Below are 18,018 nucleotides of genomic sequence, written 5' to 3'. Positions count from 1 at the left end.
CACTGCGGTCTCTGTGTTAGAAAGCTTCTGAACCAACCAATCAGATAGTCTGGTATATCTATGGCACGTAGTTTGGTCAACAGCATGGCAGTGTTAATCGCGTTAAAAGCTGATGAGAAGTCTACATATAGAATCCTCGCCAGATTTGAAGACTTCTTGTCGAGATATTTCCCCACTCCGTTTATTACGGTCAGTAACACATCTTCCACGCTGAGTGAATGCTGGTATGCGAATTGGTGTTTATCCAGTATTTTTGAGTCGTATACTGTCTGAAGAAGCTCGCATTTTATTATTTTTTCCAAGCATTTCATCACAATTGATGTCAGGGCAACCGGTCGGTAGTCGTTGAACGCCACCGGGCAGCGCTTCTTCGGAACTGGCACGATCACGGACGTTTTCCAAAGCACTGGTACAGACTGTTCATCGATGGAACTTTGGAATATTAGTGTGAAAGGCATCGCTTGTTGGTTGTGGGAGCAATTAAATATGAGACCGTGTATCTTGTCTGGACCAGGTGCTTCCGTTCCATACAACGTTTAAATAATTCCGCCACAACTGTTTCTTCTAGTTCTGGGGGTGGCTTTCTGTTGATTGTTGAAGTTGATGAAGTTTATTCCGTGTCGATTGTTGGTAGACACGTGTCGAAGCGGCAGTAAAAGGTGTTGAGTTCGTCAACATCTATGTTTGCATTACCAGATGGGAGTCGTGTTTTCTTTGGTTCTGCCCTTCCCATTTCCCACGATTTCATGGAATTTCCCGATTTTAGTTTTTGTTCCATTTTTCCTTTGTACGCTTCCTTTTCTTGTTTAATGACGATTTTTAGTTCTTTCTCTTTAGCGTGTGTTTATGTTCTTGTCACCGCTCATGTATGCGATCTTCTTTTCATTTAGGGCATATTTCAGACGTTTAGTTACCCATGGTTTGTTGTTGGGGAAAATTCTAATTTCTTTCTTTTTAACACATGACTCAACACAGAATGTTATATAGCTTGTCACCACGTCAGTCCATTCATCAATGGTTCCATCTAGTTCCACTAACGTATCCCACATCGTACATTCAAAGCAAGCATTGAGACAGTCTATTGCTTCTTGTGACCACACGTTTTGATGTATAATGATTGGTTTTCCTTTTTTCAATTTAGACACATATGTTGGTATCAGGTGTTTTGTGTTGTGGTCGGAGTTGGAAATCGGTTATTTACAGATTGATGTGTAGGCGTCTTTTATGTTACAGTGACACAGGTCAAGTGTGTTGTTATGACGAGTCTTGCAAGTGACAAATTGATTGAGTGTTGGTAATGGTTGAAATCGCCAATAATTATTAGTTATTTTTGGTTTTATATGACTGTGGAAGCTGTTTAAAAAAAAAAAAATCGATTTTCAAGAAGGTTGAGCAAACATTGCACTCTCTAGCTGATATATTTTTATTGTATTCCGACCAGATGCGGTGACTATGCATGGCTAGGTGCTGTTGTCAATGCTTTCCTCCATCTTTGTTTTTAATAGCATTGACTCTCTCAGAAAAAAATAATGTAATATCGCTTAACAGGCGACATGTCCCGTTCTACATCTAGGTATTGCTTGGTTAGGGACCCTTTTCTCAAGCACTTTGAACACGTTTAGTGGAAATTGCGCTATATTAAAAAGCTCAACATTGCGTAGTCTGTCGTGACACCTCTAGCGAAATTTTTTGGGTGCTTTTTAGCATCGTCATTCTTAATGTCCTTGTTCCTTGTTTTCTACAAAGCCTACACAATTCATTCAAATGTTTATCATGAATTTCTAGAGTGTGCTCCATGACTAGATGAACTTAAGTAACAACAAGAGATGAAGTGAGTAGAAAAGTGCCAGAAGACAATAGAGAATAAAAAAATTTTTGCGGCGGTGGTGGGGTTTGAACCTGCGACCTTATTGGTACGACAACTCCGCCTGGCAGGTGAGAGCGTGGCTCTACCGTGTGAGCTATCCACGAATACAAAAATATTCGTATCAAACTCAGGTCATTTCTAGAGCTCTCTCTCACCCACTTCTGGAGACCGCGGGTTCGCTCGCCACACAGCCATCGCGAAGTTATTTGACCAGCAGTTAAGCTTAATAGCCAATATTCTCAACATAAACATATAACATAGAAACGATTGAGACATTGAGTATGCTCCGGTATATGGGGTGAATTTTAAATTCAGAAAAGTGAGTGGAGCAGGCACTTTGTTGGTAACAACAAGAGATGAAGTGAGTAGAAAAGTGCCAGAAGACAATAGAGAATAAAAAAAATTTGCGGCGGTGGTGGGGTTTGAACCTGCGACCTTATTGGTACGACAACTCCGCCTGGCAGGTGAGAGCGTGGCTCTACCGTGTGAGTTATCCACGAATACAAAAATATTCGTATCAAACTCAGGTCATTTCTAGAGCTCTCTCTCACCCACTTCTGGAGACCGCGGGTTCGCTCGCCACACGGCCATCGCGAAGTTATTTGACCAGCAGTTAAGCTTAATAGCCAATATTCTTAACACAAACATATAACATAGAAACGATTGAGACATTGAGTATGCTCCGGTATATGGGATGAATTTTTAATTCAGAAAAGTGAGTGGAGCAGGCACTTATGTTGGTAACAACAAGAGATGAAGTGAGTAGAAAAGTGCCAGAAGACAATAGAGAATAATATTTTTTTGCGGGGGTGGTGGGGTTTGAACCTGCGACCTTATTGGTACGACAACTCCGCCTGGTAGGTGAGAGCGTGGCTCTACCGTGTGAGCTATCCACGAACTTTAGAAACATGAAATTTTGTTGTCACAAAATAAAGAAATTTGGGTTTCAGTTTAAGCTCATTGTGAAACCATAACAAAGAAATGAAAGCATAAATAATAAATTCACTGGTATCACCTTAACTGAACTCGCGAGGGAATCCCCGTAATTTGGCCGAAGCACGCCAGAATGATTCTCACGCCAGACAGGTAGTAGTGGTATGAATAATGATGTGGTGGTGGTTGTAGTAGTACAGACATTTTAATACTGAATTGAACACAAACGTAGAAATAAATTTTCATATTCTTAAGGTTCTAATTTATATTTATATATTATTATTTTTATTATCATTATTATTAATATTATTATCATTATTAGTTGTTTTCTTCTTCTTATCAACATAATCATCTTCATTATTATTATTACTATTCATATTATTATGATTATTATTATTGTTAATATTATTATTAATAACGTTTTCCTGACGATGGGTACACTCAAAACGTCGGTGGGGTGTACTATATCCATCCGAAGCCTTTTAATTTTCACCTTTAAGTCCAATCTAAATTTGAACCTTAAGAATATGAAGATTTATTTCTACGGTTATGTTCATTTCAGTACCAATAATTAAATACTACTACTACAACCACCACCACATCATCCATATGACTTCTACCAGAACTACCTCCATCACATCATTATTCCTACTACAACTGTAACTACCACAACCACAACATCATCATCCAACCCATTTCTACCACATCTACCACGACCACATCATCTTTCCTACCGCCACAACAAACCCCTCCCCCACCATATCATCAGTCTACTAAAACCTAGTAGTAGTAGTAGTAGTAGTAGTAGTAGTAGTAGTAGTAGTAGTAGTAGTAGTAGTAGTAGTAGTAGTAGTAGTAGTAGTAGTAGTAATAATAGTAGTAGTAGTAGTAGTAGTAGTAGTATAGTAATATATAAGTATAGTAGTAGTAGTAGTAGCAGTAGTAGTAGTAGTAGTAGTAGTAGTAGTAGTAGTAGTAGTAGTAGTAGTAGTAGTAGTAGTAGTAGTAGTAGTAGTAGGAGTAGTAGTAGTAGTATTACTAGAAGCAGCAGCAGTATTAGTAGTAGTTGTCGTTTTTAAGGGTTTTACGGCGCTTGCAACACATTTAGGTTATATCAACGCCAGTAAAAAGGAAGAAAATGGGATAGTAAAAAGTTCTAGAATTACAAATAAAGTACCCAAGGAAAAGTAAGACATAGGGGAACTGGGAACAAATAGGGATCAAATGTAGATTCCAAGAGCACACTAACAAAGTATTTAGTTTGAGACCACATATAAGTCTCATCCGGACACAAGCACAAAATCCAACATATAGGAATACACTCAAATGCTTACATTATAAATTCAAAATAACAAATAAAATAATACATAACAGAGAGATGATTTACAAGGAAAAAAATATAATCTCCCAAAACAATAACTATGCATTTGAATTTGACTGTTTCCCTCCTAGCTAGGACTCCGGCCAAGGCCATGACAAAACCAAGTATTCTCATTCCAAGACAAAGACAGAAAGCGTGTTGGAACATAGACATGGGGGGATAGAAGACACAGTATGTACCTCCCTGCCCACTATGGGAGTAGTAGTAGTAGTAGTAGTAGTAGTAGTAGTAGTAGTAGTAGTAGTAGTGGTAGTAGTAGTAGTAGTAGTAGTAGTAATAGTGGTGGTGGTGGTGGTAGTAGTAGTAGTAGTAGTAGTAGTAGTAGTAGTAGTAGTAGTAGTAGTAGTAGTAGTAGTAGTAGTAGTAATAGTAGTAGTAGTAGTAGTCCACATCTAACTTTTTGGTAAAGAAAAGGAAACAGATAATATTATATCATTTGGTGTTTTAATCAGTACAATGGTAAAAATAAGTGACATGATCTCAAAATCTCATGAACATAAACATTCTCATTAATTAGATAGTACAAAAAGAAATAAAATAAAACATATTTTATCGACAGGTGCTCGATTAATAATGTATTTGTATAAACACTATTCATTAGGGTATCTATAAAAAAAAACCCACACACACACACACCCACACACTCTCTCTCTCTCTCTCTCTCACACACACACACACACAGACACACAACTTTTCCCATTGTCTTCATTTGTTTTTCCATGGAGAGTTCCAGTCAGTCAATGAGGTTTAGCCTTCCAAGAAGTAAGGAACTGTTGAGAAAAAAAATTATATATATATATATATATATATATATATATATATATATATATATATATATATATATATATATATATATATATATATATATATACTAGTAAAAAGCCCGCAATTTCGCGGGGAAAGAACTATTTAGGGCAGATTGGTAAACAACGTTGTCTGTGTAATTTGGTATATCTTCGGTTGATTTTTCTGTGTGGCCCAATAATATATTTAATAATATATTCCCTCAACTAACCCCAAGAAAAAATTAAACCTAGTACCTTTAATTGACCCCAATAGGAGAAACAAACACCCTAGAACTTTAATAATACTTATGACTAACCCTAATAGGAAAAAAAATCATCCGATCTCGAGCTAACCCTAATAGAAAAAATCGTGACAAATTGAATAAATAAACGCCTGACAAAAGATCAAAGGTGAAAATACAAATTTAAAGAATACTGGGGATGTAGGAGCTTTCGGAATGTCTCCCCTTTACTTAACTCCCCTTTACTTAACTTATGGAAAAACAAACTTCCTTGAACGTTTAATAAGACTTATGACTAACCTCTCGAGCTAACCCTAATAGAAAAAAAACAAAACAACTCTCGGACTGCTTTGCACTACCTTTCAATATTTAACAAATCAAAATGGCGGCTGAAAATCAAAACAATGGTCAAATTAAGAAATTTTAAACTTTCACAAATCTATCAAGGTTTGTTCTAGAGTTTTTAAAATACTTCTAGATATAATGACAAATTGAATAAATAAATGCCTGACAAAATATCAACGGTGAAAATACAAATTTAAAGAATACTGGGGATGTAGGAGCTTTCGGAATGTCTCCCCTTTACTTAACTTATGGAAAAACAAACATCCTTGCACCTTTACCAAGACTTATGACTAACCTTAATAGAAAAAGAAATATCCTCGATCTCGAGCTAACCCTAATAGTAAAAAAAGAATCAAAATGGCGACTGAAATACCTTCATGTGATCAAGTGAATAATATCACTATGAATGCCACGATTTGCTGAAAAATGCCAACACCCACACACACATGTATACACCACACACACACACACACACACACAAACACAAACACGCACACACACACAAACATACACGCAATTAGAACATACATAACAACACTGATCACCGCTAAATCAACAACACAACGGAAGTAATAATAATACTTGATGTCATAAATAGATGACGCAAATTGACAACTTTTTACAGTGTCAAAATTAGTTGATTTTGGGAGTCTATATATATATATATATATATATATATATATATATATATATATATATATATATATATATATATGTGTGTGTGTGTGTGTGTGTGTGTGTGTGTGTAATGTGTTCAGCGCTGGAAGGCTGCTTTTCACAGAGCTCTCAAAATTATTGCATTTTACGGCTGTTTTAAGTGTTATTTCTATATAGGACGAATTTTATTTCATATTCAGAGTTCTTATGACTTTGTGTTGCTTTTGACTAAATTTCGTGAATCATAAACAATTAATTTAGCAATATTTTAAAGTTTTGTAAATTTTTGCAAGGATTTAATCATCTATTGAGACCATTTTTGTTTTCGTTTTACGATTTTAAGAAGAAAAAAAAACAACAGTGAGCTATTTTAATCTTATTACAACGGTCGACGATGAACATCGAAAATGACAACACCTAATTATTGTTATAACTATTCACCCCAACACCTACGTACAATACGACACACAATTAATATAGCAATGACTATGAAAAATGTATTTTTTTTCTCTTTTTGAGGAAAATTTTTGTCTGAAATCAAAGCCCTTTCTCCACTGAGTAAAAATGTTTTTGAAATTTGAAAATCCAATCATAAATAAACAAGTTATGCAGTTTCAAAGGTGTCATTTATTTGGATGACCCGCAAAGAGGAAAAAAACGCGAAAATATGGGATGCTTTTTCGGCATTTTTTTTCGACCTTTGGTTGTATCTTGCGTAATAAGTGGATTGAAAGATTGAAATTTGGCAATTTTATGGCAAATTTGATAGAGAATATGATGAAAACATTAGAAGAGTTCTAACTTATATAATTTTAGAGCTGGATGGTATAACACACACAGAGAGAGAGAGAGAGAGAGAGAGAGAGAGAGAGAGAGAGAGAGAGAGAGAGAGAGAGAGAGGGGGTGGGGGGAAGATTGCGTACATAAATGAAAGAAATATAGAAGGAAAAGAGAAATTGGACAAGGGGACAAAGGTTACTGATGGAACGTGACTTGGAACACAATAATTAAACCTATGCTGAGATTGTAGATCATATTGCAATCGAAAACTTTTAACATTATAATTTCTTAAATTCTTGTCATTAAACAGTCAAATTGTCAGCTATTTATTGAACCCAAACGCAATGGCAGACGATAAACACCCCTCTGCCAGTGAGACCGCGCAGACATTTTGACTAGTCATGAACTTTAAAACGAGGTCAACCAATCAGAAAGCGCTTTGCCACGACCCGCAAAATGGCTTTGTCTTTTACGAATGAAGAGCAAATTAGGATGGTGTTTTGTAAAATACGGGAAAAGTACTCGTCATATTCATATGAAATTTTACAACCAAAAAGAAGAAATGTTCATGTATTACCTTGTCAGCGACAAAACCTAAACGCCCGGTAGTTTTAGAAATATTTTACTCCAAAGAGTAAAAATCTTTTTTTAACGGTCTTCTGGTAATCGCACGAGTTTTGTCGCTTGACATAATCTAAAATGACCTTTTTTCTAACTGTGTGCCAACTTTCAGTCAAATTCATCGATAAACAGCGTCGTAATTAATTTTTTAAAATAGCATATACGAAACGGCTTCGTCCCATATTTTGTCGCGAATTTGGGCACTTCGTGAGCGAGAAAGAGGCCCAAAGATTTGTGCGGGATAGTCATTGCTAATTAATAATATACTGAAGTTAGAAATAGTAAACATTTTGAGATCTTTCGAATTATTCAAGGCATACAGAACATTAACAAACAGAGGAAATAAAGGTGGAAGGAAACAAAAACAAAAAACCAGGAGAAGCCAAAGAAAAATCAAAAACAACTCAGTCAAATTAAAATGCAATAATTTAAATTCTACTAATAACAAAGACGGAAGGCAACGGAAAACCACGGTCACTAACAAACTTTCCCAGGGCAGCAGCTGTCCCGAACAGGTTGAACGTTTCAAACTGGTGCGAAATGAAACAATCACATTGGCCACGTGGAATATACGTACATTAAACCATGAAGGAAAATTTGAAAACGTTATTCAAGAAATGAAAAAGTTCCAAATTAACATCCTTGGAATCTCAGAAACGAAGTGGAAGGGAGAAGGAGTAGTTAAAGAAGATGATTTTGTATTGTATTATGCAGGTGGAAAACATCATGAAAAAGGAGTTGGAATTCTTTTAGACAAATTAACATCAAAGTGCTATTTAGATCATGTTGCAATATCAGAAAGAGGTATTTTAGTAAAGTTGAAAGGAAACCCGTTTAATGTTAATATTATTCAAATATACGCCCCGACATCAGACAGTGACGAAAACACAATTGAGACATTCTATCAAGATATGGAACAAGCATTAAAACAATGTAAATCTGATGAAATTCGTTTAATAATTGGTGATTTCAATGCAAAGGTTGGTAACGAGAGAGTTGAAAATATCGTTGGCCCCCAAGGACTAGGTACCAAAAATGATAGAGGGGACAGACTTGTCGACTGGTGCAGATTGGAAAACCTTACTGTTGTCAATACATGGTTTAAAAACCACGATAGAAAGAAGTGGACATGGATAAGCCCAGGTGGCCTTTGTAGAAATCTGATAGACTTTATTCTGGTCCAACATCGATTCAGAAATATCGTACGCAACGCAACAACTATTCCAAGTGCAGATTGTAATAGTGACCACAGACCTGTCAAGGCCACGCTAAAAGTAAAACTTAAACAAATAAAGAAAAAGAAAGTGGAACCAAAACTGCAACTAGATCTATTGAGAATGAACCATCAAATAAAAAATGATTACAAAGAATGCGTGAAAGAAAAATGTGAAAACTTGACCTCAGATATAAACATAGATGAGTACAGGAATCACGTATCGAACTGCATCACAGAGTCTGCAAGAGAAACTATTCCATCTGTGAAAAAACACGAACCAAAATATAAGTGGATGGATGACAAGATCTTGAAACTGATGAATGAAAGACATCGTTACAGGAGTGAGTCAAAAATCACCGACAAAGATTGATTCCCAAAACTGACATCAAAATGACCTTTTTTTAAAAAAGATTAGAACTTAATAGATATGACTTAATATGGTATGTCTTCAAAATGAAGCAGGATAGGAGGAAAATAAATATTGCTGCTTGATTCAACAAATCTTTTAAAAATATATTTTTGTCAACCGACAGGCCATTTTGAGCAGGTGTGGAGTATATATAAATATTGTAGTTTATTCATTTATGGACCAAATTTCTCAATTTTTGGCATCTATGCTTTTCTAACTATATTCTTTAATCACATGCTTCATTGCAATAAAAATATACCAAAGAAAACGAAAGCGAAATATATAATATAATGGCGCAGGCATTTGGCAAAAAATGTGAAAAACGCACATATATATGGGCGTTTTTCACATTTTTGTCCAATAAGGAGGGGTTTTTCCCCGGAGTTTCAATAAAATTGAATCAAATCTTGTGACCACTTAACTTGATTACTCCTCAATCATTTCCTATAATATTGAAGCTTCATTTTCTCCGGCCTTCATATGCTGGCAGGTTAAAGTTCGAATCCCATTACATTGACTCACTCCTGTAAGGCTAATTGAAAGCTGCATAGTTCGCGTTATAAAATTATGAAGCAGACCGGTTTTTTTTTCTTCTTTAGCATATATTCATTCTCTATAAATGGTTAAATGACGGATATGTGTCCATTATTTTAATTTTGAGAGAGATTTGTTGCAAAAGTCTGAAAATGTTGGCAAATTAAAAACTTTAAATTTTTAAAGAGATAATTCTTTATATACATTAGAGGCTAATTGAGAGAGATTAGTAAAGACATAAATTGAGCAAATTGTAAAAACAAGATGGGACTTTCCTAATAGGCATAATAAATAGTAAATAACATTTTTGTAGGTCGTTACAGGATTGCGTTGATTATTACAGGAGTGAGTCGTATCGTTACAGGAGTGAGTTACTAAATAAAGACGATCTATTATACTTGGCAACATAATATTTGAGTTGTATTCACTGCTCAAAAGAATCGCAAAAGTGAATTGTATAGGTGCCCCGACGTATCTAAATCGATCATAAAGAAGACAGGAATTTTTAAAAAGTTTCCAGTTGATCGTCAAAATTGTAATTTTAATTAGGCCTCGTAGCCTTTGCTTTGGGTACAGAAAAGGTTTTCTCTTGTTGTAGTAACTGTTGTAAATGCCATAATTCACCTATTTCTTGATTATGAATTTAAGTCTGCTGTATCTTTTTCGAGTTAAAATATATGTGATTATTACGCCATGAGAGGACTTTTGATAGGCACGAAAATCAATATCATTATGGAACGCTATGAATGACAAAGGCTGACAAATTTCTTATTTATTTGTCCAATGATGTCATAAGGCATTTTTATTGTCAGAACTCAATCAGAATAGAAACAAATAATATGCGTTAGATAAATCTATAACCATGAATATATGGAGTAACACTGACCCCCAAAAAATCAGGAATTCCGATCAAATTTTATGAATCTCTCTGTCTCTGTCTCTCTCTACTTGTCTCTCTCTCTCTCTCTCTCTCTCTCTCTCTCTCTCTCTCTCTCTCTCTCTCTCTCTGGCCTATACCCTGTCTCAGGGTTAAAAAGGCAATGATGATAACACACTTGGGCACGAATGCAACGAATGTTCGTCGTTCTCCCATCCCTTGCTTGCAGGATACGTTCGGACTGTTTGTCCCTTTCGGAGAACAAAGCAAACATCCCGTAAATCACTTCAACACCTGATCATTCTGCACGTTGTGTTCGTCATGTTTGCTGCGTTTGTCGAATATTGTTCAGGTGTGGACCCATCATTTTGGAACATAAACTGTATCAGGTAAGATACTTCAGGCATGAAAAATCACGGTTGTATTCCACTAGTAGTAGTAGCGTATGGCTACACCTCCAAAATTATTTCGTCAACCCAGCTTCTAAAGTCTTCCTCCGCCCTAAGGACGGTTTCGTAGCCACCTTCAAGTTTAGTGACTGGGCAGTGGAGGACGATGTGATCGCTGGTCTCTGGGGCTGCCTGACATTTATTCTTTGTATCATTGTTTCGAAGTTTCCATCTGCACATATTTGATGCAGTTCTGCCATGTCCAGTTAAGAGGCGATTTTTTGAGGAAGTCCAGTATTTCCTGGCATTATTGAATGCAGGCACTCTTTTGGTTGGATCTTTAACTATGTTTCCTCCTCTTGGTGTTTCCCTGTTCCACATTTCTCTCCAGTTTTCCTCCACATTGAAGTCTGCCATTTTTGTTAGGTGGAACGGTCTTCTCGATTTGAGTCTTGTTGAAGGTGCCTGCTTTATTATTGATTTTATGGGAATATTGTCTGTGGCTTCGTCAATCCTTGCATGCATCCTTTGGTTAGCTTCTTTTCGTCTAAGACTTGGTGGTGCAATGCCGCTCAGTGTTGGGAGCCACTGAGTTGGAGCTGACTTGAGACATCCTGTTATAATTCTCATTGATTCTCTTAGTCGGATGTCAATGCAGTTTACATGTGGGCTTCTCATCCAAACAGGGGCACAGTATTCTCCGACACTATAGCACAGTGCCAACGCAGATGTTCTCAGTACCTGTGGTGAGGCTCCCCACATTGTACTTGCGAGTTTTCTCACCAGGCTGTTTCTTTTTGCGATTTTATTTGCGGTTCCCTCAATTAAGGTATTTAAGGTTGGGGTCTGGGGGTAGTATTGAGTTATCGGCTGTGATCTTCAGTTCTTTTGTTGCCTCGCGATTATTCACGTGGAGGTTTGTGGACACTGATTTGGTGGTATTCATTTTTAGGTACCACCTATCAAAATATTGTTTCAGGCGAGTGGTGTCTTTACTTAGAACTTCTTCAATCTCTTTCCAGTTTTTCGATTGATAGGCTAATGCCCAGTCATCAACATATCCAAGTTTGAGTGCTTCGCATTTTGGCATGTCGAGGATATAAACATTGAAGAAAGTTGGTGCCAAAACTGAACCTTGTGGTACCCCATTTTTAATTTTGCGTGTTTTGCTTTTGTGTTCTCCCAGTATGATATGAAATTGTCTTGTGCCAGTCATGGTAGACAGCAGTTTGAGCGTCTTTCTGCAAGGAATCATTTTGGAGAGTTTTAACATCAGGCCGCCTGTCCAAACAGTGTCGTAGGCTGCAGACAAATCTGTTAGGACTACACCAGTCTTCTTTTTGTTCTCAAAGCCTGCTTCAATATATGAGGTCAGTGCAAGGACCTGTTCACTTGTGCTTCTTTGTGGTCTAAAGCCCGCTTGTTCTGGTGGTATGTTGGGATTTATGTATGGGGTGATTCGCTATAGTACGATTCTTTCCAGGAGTTTGTATAAGCAGCATAGTAGAGATATTGGTCTATAGCTGGATGGTCCAGTCATTGGTTTGCCTGGTTTTAATATGGCGGGTATGTGCCATTTTCCATGATGTCTGTCATAGTATTTGCCAGTCAGTCTATTGTTTCTGGTCCAAAGTTAGTAATCATGTCGGGGTATATTCCATCAATGCCAGCAGCTTTGCCATTTATTATTTTCTTTATAGCTCCTTTCATTTCATCAATCGTTATTGGGACACTTAAAAACATGCAATGGTCAGGCAGAGTTTTCAGGGTCTTTTTGTATTCTTTTCTTATTTCTTTTTCAAATTGATGGTTTGGGATGTGTTGCCCCCGTTGTTTAATTTCTTTGGCAATTTCGTTAGCTGCAATCTGGGGGGGGGGGGGGGGGGGGGGGGGGCTGATTTTAGCTTCAGGGTTTAGCTTTTTGAGGGTTTGCCATGCATGGCGGCTGGAGTGACTGAAGTCAAAGTTTTCAACAGTTTCTACCCATCTCTCTTTTTGGCTTTCATGTAGTGTGTTAAGTAGTTCTTCTCCAACCTGAGAAGGATCATCACGTTGCCGTCGTACAGGAGCTTGTGCGCTGCCATGACCCTGAGGGTGATAACAGCCTAGATCCAATCCTGCTGGAACAGCTGAAGATGAGGAGCCAGACCAAGAATGATCCAAACCGGCGTCCAGACAAGGTTCTTCCTTCTCCTGGGCTCAATTCATGGAGCGGGACTACGACGATAGTCCTAGACTAAATCCGCGTTGTAAGCTATTCATGAAGCCGGACTACGCGAAGTCTTAGACTAGACCAGGGACTAAACGGGTGAAATTTACACCCGCGATTTAGCAGGCGTAAACATCGTAGTCTGGGACTAAATTTTAAAACCATATCTGCTCTACGGTGGGGAAAGTAATTGTACAGCGATTAGAACAAAGATACCCACAGTTTTTGATCTTATATTTATTTATTTATTTTTTTTTTTTTGGTTTCGTTTTTTTTTTTTTTTTTTTTCTTTTCTCGAAGATTCGACAATCGCAAATAAACTACTCATCTTGCCCATTCAAAACACTCTCCAGGGATCCCCCCCCCTCCCCCCGCCACACACACACACACACACACACACACACACACACACAGTTTCATAGTAACTTCCTCCTCCTCCTCCTCCTCCTACTAGTACTACTACTGCTGCTGCTGCTGCTGCTACTTTCACTATTGTCATTACTCCTACCACTACTACTACTACTACTACAACTACTACTACTACTACTACTACTTCTACTACTACTTCTACTACTACTACTACTACTACTACTAACTACTACTACTACTACTACTACTACTACTACTACTAACTACTACTATCTACACTACTACTACTATCACTACTATCACTACTATCACTACTACTACTACTACTACTACTACTACTACTACTACTACTACTACTACTACTACTACTACTACTACTACTACTACTACTACTACTACTACTACTACTACTACTACTACTACTACTACTACTACTACTACTACTGCTGCGAAGCCTTTTGCCAAATTAATATTCAAATACATATGAAGTTGTGGAGATACAAATGCCTAGTCATGTATTGGTACCAGCACAACTTAACATTTCCAATTAACTTTAATTCCTGTTTAACTGAAACTGCAGATCAACATGTTGGTGTATAGTAGGGATGCCAAAGAAACAAATGATCAGTCTCTCTAAAAAAAAACTGGATTCTTTTCAGAGAAAATAAAAATTTACCCTCAAAACGACCAGATACAAAATCATTAGAAATATTTATACCAATCCCAAAAGAAAAGGCGAAAAGGACGCTTAATTAACAGAATTACATTGAGATTCCTTTTGTAAACTTTGTCTGTAGGTATATGCACGGCCAATCTGAAGGTCCTGGGTTCGAGTCCTGCTCTTGGCCGTTCATAATTGAGTCCTTGGAAAAGCCTCTTTAGTCACATTCTCTCACCAAGTAAAATGAATCCGTAAAAGGAATACCTGGCTGTTAACAGCATTGTCTATGTCGAATAAAAAATTGTAATACTGCCTTATTATAGGCATCATATCTCGTTCTAGAAATGTGCTTTGAGCACATTTAGTGGATATTGCTCTCTATAAATGCTCAGAGTTTGTTTTTTTATAATCAGATCTTGTAAATGTCATTAGAGTCGTACTGCTGAAGAAGTTGTTTCATAACATCATCACTCCATTGGCGGGCAGAAGAGTCATCAGCATTGTGCTTTTCGACATGTTCTTTTTTAGACACGCATTCTGTCAACCTATCTATCTTGAGAGCCAGCTTTCTGATGGGGAGAAAGATGTGCCTTGAGTTGATGCCAGTTAGTTGCTTTTGAGTGTATCAATGTGGATAGGGACTGTATAGATCAATCAAAAGATGAGCCGCGAGTCCTCTCTGAAATCCTTTCTTTTTGTACGCGGCCCAGTAGACGAAAAGAATGCGCAGGTAGAGAATTGCAATTGAGTGGTCAGACAACATAAAAAAACACAAAGTATTGGGTGGACTGCGATCACGTTACACGTTACACACCTTGTAATGCAGACAACGAGTGCTGAGTCAGCCCGTCGTGTCAGGTAATCCTTTGATGTCAGTTAACTCACTCAATCCTAGACATTTTTACTACTCTTCAAAATTGGAAAAAATGTATTAAAAATGAGCATGTGCATAGATATTTTAATTCAACTACCATTAACATGTAAAAACTAAAAACATCAGCTTTGATTCTACGCCTATAACTTGTCTCAGAAAAGTGTAATAAATAGGCATGGGGTAAAAGTAACCCTGGGTGTACTACGGATATAGTCGGTGTTAGGGTTGAGTGAGTTAACAAGCCTTCTGGGTCTGACCTAGTCGGGATAGTGGAATTGCGTTGAAGGAAAAGCTTTTTTTTCACGCGTGATATAATACAAACATGCGGAAATGGTTCAATGAAAAACGCATTTTCATAACCTTTTGTTTGTATTATTTAGATATTTTTCTCCAATCAAGATGGAATCAAGTGTGCCGATTAAGCTGAGCGATTATATTGAAAATCAGTTTTTCGGGAATATGTAGCATAAGCGAAAGTGTGCGATTAACCGGTGTGCGATTAAACTGAGTGAACTGTAACAATAATTAATAATAATAATAATAATAATGATAATAATAATAATAATAATAATAATAATAATAATATAATAATAATAATAATAATAACAATCATAATAATTATAATACTAACAATATAATATAATAATAATAATAATAATAATAATAATAATAATAATAATAATAATAATAATAATAATAATAATAATGTCGAAGCCAGTAACTGGAATGCCAATTTATTAGAACATCTGCTAAATTGGAATGATTGGTTTGTGACATTTTTTCTAAATTAACATACATGAAATTTCAATTGGACAACCAGAACATATATGCCGGTTAACTCCATCAACTTCAGACCTTTAGCAATATTTATAAAAAGTTTTATATACATTGCATCAAAAATGATGAACACGGTGGAACCATCATGTATATATATATATAAAGTCCTTACAAGAATGTAGATCCCATCCATCATCTTCCTTGCACTAACACCGATATTGTCTGAACCAAAAGGAGCCCAAAAAACTCCAAAAAAATCATGCTAGTACAAGTAGCTACAAAGCAGTCCTTAAATCACAGTTCATTTTTATTTACTAATGTTATATAGCGAGGAAAAAAAGGGGACTTTGATGTTATGTCGATATAAGCATGCACTGTATTTGACTGCGTGCATTACATTTTCTAATAACATTGAATGGAAAATTAAAAAGAGAGAGATCAATATGCAGTGAGTCCCTTGAATTCAAGCTTGCTGCAATAAAATTGAAATGCCTACCTGCACGAATAGCACCACAGACAACAACAAAAGCCACAATATTGTAAAATGAGGCTGCCCTAGCCATCTCAGCCTCTTCCATCATTATCTTCTTCTCTGTCTCTGGATCAACAGGGCCCTTTTGCATCCGAATCATGTTGCTTCAACTGTAAATTCAGATTTGATTGATGTTACTCTAACCTGGAATTTTTATAGTAGGTACCATAAGAGACAATTTTCAAATTATATGAACTTTTAATTATGGACACATTTTAATTATAAATTATACTTGATACATTGATAAGCAATTAATTGATGAATATCTCTGCCAAATTTTATCAAAATTGATACACCCGCACACTATTTTATTTTAACCGCCATTAACCCTACTTGTTAGGACAAAAAAAACTTTTAAAATATTAACCAACACTTGACATTATTTTTTTAATTGAAATGCAATTACTGATAACAATAATTGGGCCAATTCCCCTGCAAAACCCAAACTTGCCTGATCGACGCTTTTGCCGTATAAAAATTAAGATGTTTTGAGTTTAAAATTTATTATCAAAGTGTCTATTTGATTGTCCATTTAATAACTAAGTTTTACATAGACAGATAGGCTCTTTAAAACCATTCAATATATCTTACTTTTAGATCTAGTATAAGACAAATGGTTCCAAAGTTATGATGATTTTACTACTCAAAATTGACCATTACTAATGAAAAAGCTCAAAACATGTGACTGGGAAATCCCCCACTGGACAGCCTCTTGATAAGCTGACTGCTGATTGAAAAGGGACTTTAGCATGGAGAAAAGAGGGTGGGTCACTAGCGGCCAAAATTAAATATACTGCACCCACTTCAATCTTAATGAGATCTGGCACAGACATATAGTTATAGACTCTAGCAGATAAATGAATTAAATTATCTAAAAAGGGCTTGCTTTTATCTTTTGATTTTTTTATTTTGCTCTCTCAATGTTGAAAAAGACGTATACATATATCTCGCTCCTTTACCAATGCCTTTGAATATATCACCAATTCGCCATACCTGTTGAGGACAAGCTAAAGAATAATAAGAAAGATTTGATTTCAATGTCAAACACACAGATTCAGATTTGTCGTGGAAAATGGGAAGTAAATTTTACGGGTGAGTGAAGTCCCTTGAAATTATAATGTAATGTTTCACTTCATAATTAGCCTATTATATGATCTTGAATGGCTGTATGTACGTATAGAAGAGTAAAGGAAGGTGCCCCATATGTAAACAATAACATTTGACGTCAAACGTGACCCAGATTTTTTTTATAAATGACCCGAACTATGCTGCAGTTGACCTTTAGTAATGTCATGCGCATCCAACCAACTTTTTGTTTACATGTTGCTAAGGCAGCAAACTGAAGCTGGTCGTGAATAAATTCCAGCTGTTTACTCCGAGCCTGAGATAGCTAGGGAGGCCACGATCATATTATTTATAGCCCAAATGCTCCTTTTATTTTGTAGGAAAACCATAATCATGGTTCCCCCTCTTCCCGTAAACAAAACCATATCTATGTTCAGGGAAACTAAGATTGTTGCTTGTTTTTGGTTAAGGTGGACCGTACTTTTTTTTTTTTTT

General features: G+C 36.4%; 1 long non-coding RNA gene across 1 annotated transcript; it reads right to left on the bottom strand.

Moving 5' to 3' along the window:
• Nucleotides 1–4,608: 4,608 nt before the first annotated feature.
• On the bottom strand, nt 4,609–17,610 carry LOC144979449 (uncharacterized). Its single transcript, XR_013646704.1, has 3 exons — nt 17,452–17,610; nt 16,423–16,568; nt 4,609–4,951 (listed from the first exon to the last, which is right to left on the bottom strand). It is a non-coding gene; the product is annotated as an uncharacterized LOC144979449 (long non-coding RNA).
• Nucleotides 17,611–18,018: the final 408 nt, after the last annotated feature.

Source organism: Berghia stephanieae, chromosome 1 (genome assembly GCF_034508935.2).
Source record: "Berghia stephanieae isolate SIO BIC M18660-M18661 chromosome 1, UCSD_Bste_1.3, whole genome shotgun sequence".
NCBI classification, from domain to species: domain Eukaryota; kingdom Metazoa; phylum Mollusca; class Gastropoda; order Nudibranchia; family Aeolidiidae; genus Berghia; species Berghia stephanieae.
The sequence above is the reverse complement of the archived record's forward strand: the minus strand, read 5'-3'. Positions and strand labels throughout refer to the sequence as shown.